Here is a 10,847-nt window from a genome sequence, read left to right on the forward strand (position 1 = left end):
TGAGTAGTGCGGTCTTTATTTCAAAGTCTGTAGCCACTGCTGGGTGATGCGCTTGAAACGGTTGCATTGTAAAATCAGGGGCTCCAGCCTCCTGGATAGTAACTCTCCTAGGTTCTGCCATGTCATCTACGCGTAAATCAACTGAATCAGTAGAACGGGGGCTGGTTTCTTCCTCAAACGACGTTTCAGATCTGCCCTCAGAGAGGACTAACCGACGCCGAGCTTGCCTTATTCGTGAAATAGTTCTTTCAATCTCAGGATCAAATACTGGCAAGCTTGGATCAGGAAGTGAACGCGTCATCTAGCGAAAGAAACAAGCAGCTCATAGTAGCAAGATAAAATAAAATGAAAATAAATAAATTCCAATTAATAACTTTAGCACTCTATTGCAACTCCCCGGCAACGGCGCCAAAAATTGACGTGGCGGAAATTGGCAAGTCAAAAATTGTTATAAGATATGCGTTGCAAGTATAGTTCTTAACCGACCAGAATCCTGCTTATCAATTTAGAAGGTTGTCACAAGAATTAAAATTAAAATACTGGGAGTATGAATCCCAGGTCGTCTCCCAACGAGTTGCAGAAAGGTGTGCTATTTTATTAATCAGATGTTTTCAAAATGGGTTTGAGTTGAATAAACAGAAAATTAAATTAGAGAAATTAAATAATTTAAATAAAAGCCTTGACTGGGAGTAGATTAGTTGGAAGCCCTATTCTTGTTGAAGTACTCTCAAGATTAATTGATAATTGAAGGTTGTTCTGTTTAGTTATCCCTTACTAGGTAAGGGAAAGTCAAACAAGTTGGAATGTTGTTTCTATTCACAAGTTCCAATCCGCTCAATTGAAAAGGATTAGTGTCAGTGACTAGAGAGCATTCCAACAATAAACCCAATTACAATATTTCTTTTAAGCTTCCAACTCAAGGGTTTCTTTTAATCAACTCCCCATCAAGTTAGGGAACTACTCGCTCATTGTGAATGTAGAACTCATAACATAGGAAAGGGAATTAAAGAAAGACATGATAAATAAAACTCAAAGGAATCAATTAAAAATAAAAGTAATTCTTGTATTAATAAATTCTAAAATAATCCAATAGTAAAATTGAGCAAATTAAAGGACATGGAAGAGTAAAGCCAAGTAAAGAAAACGAACTAGAATGACGAAGTCTTGGTGAGGTAATAACTCTTCTCAATATCCCAATGCAAAGAGCAATAGAAGTAAAAATCCTATGAACTATGAATGTGTAGAGAGAAAACCTAGAGGAGGAGTAAAACTAGATCTAAAAACTAAAACTGTGAAGAATGAATGTTGTTGTTGGTTTCTGCATATTCTCTAGCTCTAGTCTGCTTTTCCGGGCCGAAAACTGGGTCAAAACAGGGCCCAAAATCGCCCCCAGCGAATTCTGCAGATTATGCAGATCGCGCACGTCACGCGATCGCATCATTCATGCGGACGCGTCATTTGGTGTTTTGCTTTTCCACGCGGGCACGTCGTCCACGCCTCCGCGTCACTTGTGCTATTCCAATCCGCGCGGTCGCGTGAGCCATGCGGCCGCGTCACTGCGATTTCCTCTATTTCGCGCGGTCGCGTGAGCCATGCGGCCGCGTCACTTATCGCTGGTCATCTCCTCAACTTCTTGTGTTCCTTCCATTTTTTGCAGGCTTCCTTTCCAATCTCCAACTCATTCATGCCCTATAAAGCCTGAAACATTTAACACACAGATCACGGTATCGAATGGAATAAAGGAGAATTAAAATACATAATTAAAAGTCTTTTAGGAAGCAAGTTTTTAATCATGTAATAATTTTAGGAAGGAAATATAAATGCATGCTAATCATATGAATAAGTGGGTAAAGATCATGATAAAACCACACAATTAAACATATTATAAACCATAAAATAGTGGTTTATCACTTATTCATCGGTTGTGATGGGGTTAGGGTCAACGTGGGATGCATATTTAGTCAAGTGAGTTTGAGATTTGAATCTTTGATAAGCTTAAACTTCCCACCTATCCTATGACATCCTATACAATTTAAAAGCTAACCTAACTACCCATTCTTCACTTTTTCACATACTCATGCATTTTCCTTTCATTTTACAACACATATGCATTGATTTTATTAAGCTTCACTTTACTTTGAGGCATTTTGTCCCCTTTTTATTTCTTTTCTTTTTTTCTTTTTCTTTCTTTTTCTATATTTTTTTTCTTTATGGTATATATATTTTTTCTTTCTTTTTATTTTCTCATTTTTTTTCTTTTCGCAATAAAATATATACAAGGGTATCAATGCATATGGTTTTACTTTTGATTAACACATAAGTATGTACCCAATTTCCAATATTTACAATAGAAATACAAAACTACCCTTTTCTCAACCAATGTCTCAAATTTCCCACGCTTGAATGATACACACTCACTGGCCTAAGCTAATCAAAGATCCAAATTAAAGACATTTATTGTTTTTCGCTTTAAGGCTTGTAATGTGCTAAAATTAAGAACAAGTGGGTTAATCGTAGGCTCAAAGTTGGCTAACAATGGAAGATAAAAAGTAAGGCTATTTGGGTAAGTGAACTAATTGAAATGATGGCCTCAATCATATAAATGCATGAATACATAAAATAATGGACATAAAGAATCAAACAAATCAAAGATCACAATCATAGAAAGAGAATAATGCAAACAAGAAGGAGAAATAAGTGGTTATAAGATGTAACCACGCAATTAGGCTCAAAACTCACAAGCTTGTATTCTTAGCTCAAAAATCATATTCCAAAATGTATATAATTCAAGCAAGTTCTATGAAAAGTTTTTACTCAGTTCAATTGGGATGTTAGTGCTCTATTAGGAATGTTTTTCTTAGAAAATATCATGATTTTGACTAAGCTTATTATGTATATATATGCAAAAAGAAGAAAATGCAACTAAAAATCCTAAAAGACCTAAAAATGAAATCCACAAGTGTTGGGATTAGAAACTCGTCACCCAAGAACGCCGATTCGGTTGGACGACCTCCCCACACTTAAAAGTTTGCACCGTCCTCAGTGCACTCAAAGATGAGCAAGTGGGTACGGCGACTCTCCGAGTTGCTACCTTCAGCTGGTAGGTCAACCGGTCGCTGTGTATTCTTGCTCCCGCTTCCAGTGTTGCTTGTGGTGCATCATTCATGAAAAACAAAAAAGATAACCCCATAAGATGAGAAAATACAAAAGCAAGGAAGCATGAATTGTTGGAATAAGGTAAATTACCAGAACGAAGTGAGTGACCCAATGTGTGACATCCATAAAAGTAAATGTGCATTCTAAGCTGCGCGCGGTTTAGAACACACACACACCAACATAGAGAGCTATGTCACAATTATTCAAAAGAGGAACATGCACTTTACTTATTCTAGTGTGCTTGGGATGCTTTAAACTTGTGGGTAAAACAACCAAACAAGCAATGAAAAGCATGAAAGCATTCAAACCATAAACATATGGATGCATATAATCATGAAACACAATGCATTAAGATAAATGCATAACATCAACCATCAAGAACTTGCCTAATCGAGGAAAAGGATTCCAATTACATGGTGGTCAAATCATGCAATTCAAAAGGATTTACAAGCTCGAAGGCAATTCTCATCACTTGATATTCTCAAAAGGTAAGCATGAAGAACTCAAAACTAAGTAGCAAAATATAACCTTAATCAAGGAATCCAACAAAGAGTATAAACATAATGATGTTAGGTACTCAGCAGCAATGAATGGTAAATAAGATTAACAATCCAACACTTACAATGAAAAATAGAAATTTAAATGTAAATTAGACTTAACTAACTAACTACCTAAGTAGTTATAAATGGTGTGTGAAGTGTTGGATGAAGGGTAAGAGAATGGAAGAAGAAAGGAGAAGGAAAGAAATGGAAAGAAGAGAAGAAAAGGAGTGTAGGAAAATAAGGGGGTCCACGCGTATGTCACGCGTGCGCGTGGGTGGTAGCGGAATGGGTGCGACGCGTACGCGTGGGTCACGCGTACGCGTGCATGGCAAACCAGAGAGAGGACGCGTGCGCGTCCTTCACGCTTACATGTGGGTTGGTTTGTGCCTCAGGCTCAATGTTCGCACAGTGCATGCGCAACTCTCGGGTTTTTGGCTGGGGATGGAATTTTACAATCCACGCGTATGCGTGCGCGTGGATGGTCGAAAACGCTTGATGCATGCGTATGCGTGGATGGTGCTCTGTTTTTTTTTCTATGTTTTTGCACCATGCCAAGCATTCCAAACCTCCAAACAGCTACCACAACACCATAAAACCTTATTTAACCTACCAAACTACTAAATAAACTCAACTAACCACTCAAAACATGAAATTAAACTAATTATCAATATGTACAAAAGAGAAAAGGAAAGATTTTACCATGGTGGGGTGTCTCCCACCTAGCACTTTTGTTTATTGTCCTTAAGTTGGACTTATGGGGAGCTCTTCTCAAGGTGGCTTTTGCTTGAAGCTATCTTTGAACATCCACCAATGCTTGGTCCTCCATTGTGCCCCAAGGTTTCTCATGTGTTGCACTAAGTTTTGATGGGGTTCTTCACAAGCTTGGGGCTCCCAAAGTTGATCCTCTTCTTGTAATCCGGGATCCCACACTTTATTTTCATACCCATCTTAAAGTTGATCATCATTAGTCCGTCTGGGTGGCAAGTAAGGTGAATTCTCAATAAAGTGACTAACAATCCTCCTAGACCCATCTAGTTGAGCACTAGTCCAACCTTTATATTTCATGCTTGATGTATCAACCTTAATGAGCCTTGATTTGCAACGCCAACCCTAAAACCTTTTTCGCTTACGCTTCATCCTACAAAGTTCCCTAAGTTGGCCATCCGTGTCAAGCAAACCATATTCAAGTGGGATAATAAAGCTAATAGAAATGAATTTCAGCCACTCAAATGAAGGAGTGGATGACAACCTAGGTAAAGAAGCTTCCAAATATCTTGACAAAGCGTATTCAACTCCCATCCTTCTATTTCTAAGGATTTCCACTTCCTCACAAGATTCCTCAAATAAAATCCTTTGTTTAACAATACTACCTAAGCCTTTTCCCTTACTCAAATCATAAATGGGAGGGTGAGAGAAATTTACCTCCATATTGCTTTCTATCTCATCGGGAGAAGGTTCTTCAAGCTCAAAGGATTCTTTACCACTAAGATTTGATGCATGATCTTCAATTCCAAGGGAACTCAATTCTTGCTCTATCCCGTCCAATTCTTCATATGGAATATGCCTTGGAAGATGTGCACTTTCTTCCTTAGCATCAAATTCAATCTTCTTGGAGGGGTTTTCTTCAACTCTATGTTCCAATGGAGGCTCCGCATCTCCTAAGTCTTCAACCACTTCTTCTTTTTCTTCAACAATTATAGCTTCCTCCAATTGTTCCAACACAAAGCAATATTTCTCATCATCCAATCTCTCCTTCATGCTACGCTCTTCCTTGGATTCTTCACATGTAGCCATGGGAGCACTTTGGGTTCCCAAGCATTGGGATGCTAACTGGTTTACCACCTCATCCAAGGCAGCCGTGAATTGTTGCACATCCCTTTTTATCTCCTCTTGTCCTTGAAGAAGAAGACCAAGGATGTCATCCATTGTATGTTGGGGTGGATGAGAGGGTTCATTATAGGAAGGTGGTTCATCATGATGAGGATATAGTGGTTCCATGTTCTCCATTTGTTCTTCTTATTGCTCAACACATTCCAATCCATTGTCCTCAAGTTGATATGCTACGATCCCCTTCATACTCCCATCTTCGGTTGCTTTTCCACAATCATCCATGGACATGTGGTATGAATCTCATGCATCTAACTTTTGGTGGACGGTTGCTTGAAGCCGGTCCATTGCCTCCTTGAAAGATGGACATGGATATTCTTCTATGGAGGGTGGTGGAGCGTAGAATTCATCTTGAGGGTGAAAATTTTTATACATTGGAGGTGGTTCATTTTGGTCATAGTATGGAGAAGGTGGTTCTTGGAAGTATTGAGGTTGGGATGGTGGTGGTTCAATATTTGGCTCATATGGCTCAAATGGTTGTTGGAATGGTAGATATGATTAAGGTCATATGAAGGTGGTTGGTAAAAAGGGGCTTGTGAGTGTGGTTGAGGATTATGTTGAGGATATGGCTCATATGCATATGGTGGTGGTTCTTGAAAGTCACAAGGAGATTCACCATAACCATTAGATTGATATGCATCATATAATGGTTCTTGTTCATAGTGTATTGGGGGAGGTTATTGCCATAAGGATTGATCATATGCATATGGCTCCTCCCACCTTTGATAGTCCCATCCTTGGTACACATCCTCATTGTAGCCCTCATTTCCTACAACATAGTTAGAACCAAACTCATAGCCAAGGTGAGAATTCATAATGAAAAGAGAAAATAGAAACAAAAGCTAATAAGAAAGAAAGAAAGAAACAAAGTCCTAAAGCTAGCAAAAACTAACAAGCAATTCAAAAATCAAGCTATTCACAATATTCACATATATACAATAATCAATAAGACAACACCATTGTAATTCCCCGGCAACGGCAACATTTTGATGAATGAAAATTTGATGGTATAGAATTTCACAAATGAAATTTCGTTGCAATATAATTTCCAAACCAACAATAATCCTTTCATACAAACATTTGTTTGTCACAAGTAATAAACCCCTAAATTAATAACCGAAGTATTCAAACCTCTGGTCGTTCTCCCTAAGAATTGCGATAAATTGTCTTGTTATTGGCCATGAGGTATATTTTGGGGTTTTTGAGATAAGAGACATGAAATGTAAATGGCAATGAAAATAAACTAACAACTAACAAAGCTCTTGACAAGGTATGAGAACTAGAAGTCCTATCCTAGTTATCATCCTCAATTGTGATGAGGATTGTCCATTGTTCCCACTTAGTTAACCTCTAATCATGGAGGAAAGTCAAGTGGATGAATTAACTTGAGTCCACAAGTCCTAGCCAACTCCAAAAGGAAAGACTAGCTTTAGTGGCATTCAAATCAATTAGCAACTTCTAATTATCAATCAACAAAGGGATTAGATAACTCAAGAGTCACTAATTACTCTACCTACGGCAAGAGGAACAAAATCTATACTAAAATCTAACCAATCATTTTATCAAACACATGGAAGGCATAAAAGGAAAGTAAAATGGATTAAGCAATTCAACAATGAAGGAACATGAATCATAAATTGCATTAAAAGAGAAATAGAAGAAACAAAAGTGTAGCAACATAAAAGTAGAGAATTACAAAAATTAAATGCTAAACTAGAGAAAGGAGATGTAGAAGAAGAAGAATTACAAAAGAAAAAGTGAATCAAAGCATGAAATTAACCTAGATCTAAGAAATTCTAATCTAGATCTAACCTAATCCTCATCCTAGAGAGAAGTGAGAGCTTCTCTCTCTAAAACTAACTTTTCCTCCAAAACTAAACTAAAACTAAACTAATGTGACTAGACTTGTGATTCCCCTTCAGTCATTGGGTTAAATACCATCAGAGATGAGTTGGATTTGGGCCTGGGAAGCCCATAATTTGCCCCCAGTGTTTTGTCTTTAAGTGAGTCACGTGCGAGCATCAACGCGTACACGTGGGTCACGCGTATGCGTCGCTTGACAATTTCCTATCCACGCGTATGCGTCATGTGCCCATATGCGTCGCCTTGCGACCTCATCGTTTCACGCGTGCGCGTCGTTGATCTCATCCCAAATCCTTGCTTTTCTATGATTACACCACGTTGCATGCTTTTCTCTCCATTCCTTTGATCCATTCCTAGCCTTTTCAACCTAAAATCACTAACACACACATCAAGGCATCTAGTGGAATCAAAGGTGAGTTAAAATCAACTAATTAAGGATCTAAAAAGCATGTTTTTACATTTAAGCACAAATTAGGAGACAATCATGAAACCATGCTATTTCATTGAATAAATGTGGGTAAAAGGTGATAAAATCCCCTAAAATCAATACAAGATAAACCCTACAAATGGGGTTTATCAATAATCCTATGTAACTACTAAAGAAAAATAAAATAACAAGATTTACCACAACCAGAGCATCTCCTATGGCTAAAGAGATCCTTTTTGCTTACCTCTGTTAGAGAAATCCTTCTCTGAAAACACTCTCACAAACAACGACGAGAAAGCCAACTGTGGAGACTAGTCGAGTTTTGAAGGAAGACGTTGTAACAATGTCACTCAGAGCAGCACCATTGAAGACAGGGTTTTGAAGGAAGAGGTTTGTGTTTCTGTTTTAGAAGGGAGAGAAAACGTTGAGTTATGCTTCTGCCCATGAAAACGACGTCGTTTGGCCCAAATTAGACGCCAAACCAACACATTGTCATTTTGGGCTTGCCAACCTGTCAAAAGAGAGTCCATCTCAGCTTTCCAGTGAAGCCTAGTTGACAGAAAATGCTTAAAGGATGATTTTGAGTCCCGAAGTGTAATTTTAGGGATGCGTATAAATAACTATTAACTTAAGGATTACTATAAGGTTCGAGTGTAACTTAAAGGACCACTTTGAATCTTAATTCTACTCCTTTTCTTTTTCTACTTTTCCTACTACTTCAAAAAATTCTTCAACAACCTCGACGTTTTGTCTTTTCTATATATATTCATTTTCAAAAGTATTTTAGGTTTAATTTGTACTGAACTTAACGATTCACAAATAATGGTCAAACACTATACCAATGATGAAGGGCTGCTACATCAATTAATAACAAAAGGCCACAACTCACAAGAGACCCTCTTTAGTCTTTAGCTGATAAGAGTACAGAAAGAGTAGATGCATGCAATTTAACCTTTCAAGTGATCAAGTGGTTGCTTTCAATACATCAATGCAAGAAAACAATAATGTAGTATATTGACATAGTTTTGTTAGTTTAATTAGAAGTTGTAGTGTCTACATATAAACAATAAAATAATAATAATATTAAAATTAAAGGTCACAATCACAGCCAAAGTAACCCATTTGGTTGGAATTATTGAGGGAACCAAAGATTGAAATGGAGCTTTCATTGAGACACACACTGGATACTGGCTGGCTCACTGCTCACCACAAGGTTTTGATGATAATAAATATTCTTAATTAAAAAATCATAATTTGTTATCAATATTCTAATGATTCCATTTAACATTTGAAATCAATAAAACGTAGCTTATGTTACCTTTCTCCTCCTTTAAAATAAAATATTATTTTAGTTTCTAATGTTTCAATTACCAATTTTCTTTTTAAAATTTGAAGTTGTCTCAAAAGATTTTAAATAAAATCAATATTAACCCAGCATTAAATATGTGTGAAATACTTAACGTTGTTTGAAGATGTTATTAATTAAGCAATCTTTTCTCTTAATATCCATTAATAAAGTTTATTCTAGAAGATATTAGAGTTTACTACTTAATGATGAATAAAGTGGGATGACATAAGAATGCTCACAATAGATGAATTGCAAATTAATACTTAATTAACTAAAAATAATGTTATATAACTAATAAAATTTATTATTTTTTATCAATATTAAATTTTAAATTTTAAATTCTAATAATATAAAAAAAGGTATTATTCCGAAGTGTTAGAAAATATTGATAAAATGTATTAGTCTCTTAATATTTTTTATTCTTAACTAATTGTGTTTTTACATTATGTTATTAAGGGTGTTTAAGTCTTTTTTTCTGGATTTAATGCAACGTTAACTTTGAGTCCATTATAAAATCTTTTAAAAAAATTATTAAAAACATTGGAATGAAATTAAATCTTGACCAAAATATTAGAACTAAGAAAGTACTTTATTTTTATTTATTTTAAGTTTTCTATGATGACAATGATTTCGAGAGGAAAAAACATTCAGAATTCTTTTTATTCATTGATGATGGCAATCGAATTTGAATTTATCACTATATACTATAATAGAATCAGAATTAGATTTGATAATGATAAACGATGCATGAGAAATAATAAAAATATATATTAGGTAATTACTCAATCAATCTCCATAAATTTTAAAAGCGAAGATTTTAGTCCTAAAAAGATTAATACATAGATTAATTTTCAATATTTTTTTATCCGATATAACAATTTTCAATCTATTTTTTGGTGTGACTCATTAACAGAAGATAAAACAGTCCCTAACAAAAAGGATAAAATAATCTCTAATAGTTTTCTTCTTCATCCTCTTCTTCGCCGTCATTACTGTCTCTTCAACTCAAAAATCGTTCAAACCAAAAGTATTAGTCATCCCAGTCACTATTGTGACAAAAAATACGTCTCCTCCACAAACTACCCGTCTGCTATGGCTCTACCCAGTGCTCCTTCATTGGCTTTACCTCCTGTTGCACCTACAACACCCCTCCCTGCCCATGATGTAACAACAACAATTGTGGCCTCATCATAGCAGACAACACCATTACTATATAATTTAATAACGGCTTCAACTCAGGTCAAAATGTCACCGTTATGCGCTTCTCTTGTGCTCTCACTTTCCTCGTCAAATTAGATTGTTCTTCATCTCTTTCTTTCCACTGCAATCATTCTCTATTTTGGATTTTTCTGTTATAATCGTTAATAGAGACAACATTGTGCAAAGATGACGACGTCATTGCGTACTTTTGCTCTATACAATTTTTAAATTGAAGAGACGGTGATGATGGTGAAAAAGAGGAGGAAGAAAAAAGCTATTAGAAATTGTTTTGTCTTCTGTCAATAAGTCATGTCGAAATAATGGACTGAAAATTGTTATGTCCGAAAAAAAAAATGCTAGAAATTAGTCTGTGTATAAATTTATTTTAGAAACTAAAATATTTATTTTTAAAATTTTTAAAAAT

The sequence above is a fragment of the Arachis hypogaea genome, chromosome 14, assembly GCF_003086295.3.
Source record: "Arachis hypogaea cultivar Tifrunner chromosome 14, arahy.Tifrunner.gnm2.J5K5, whole genome shotgun sequence".
In the NCBI taxonomy this organism is placed as follows: domain Eukaryota; kingdom Viridiplantae; phylum Streptophyta; class Magnoliopsida; order Fabales; family Fabaceae; genus Arachis; species Arachis hypogaea.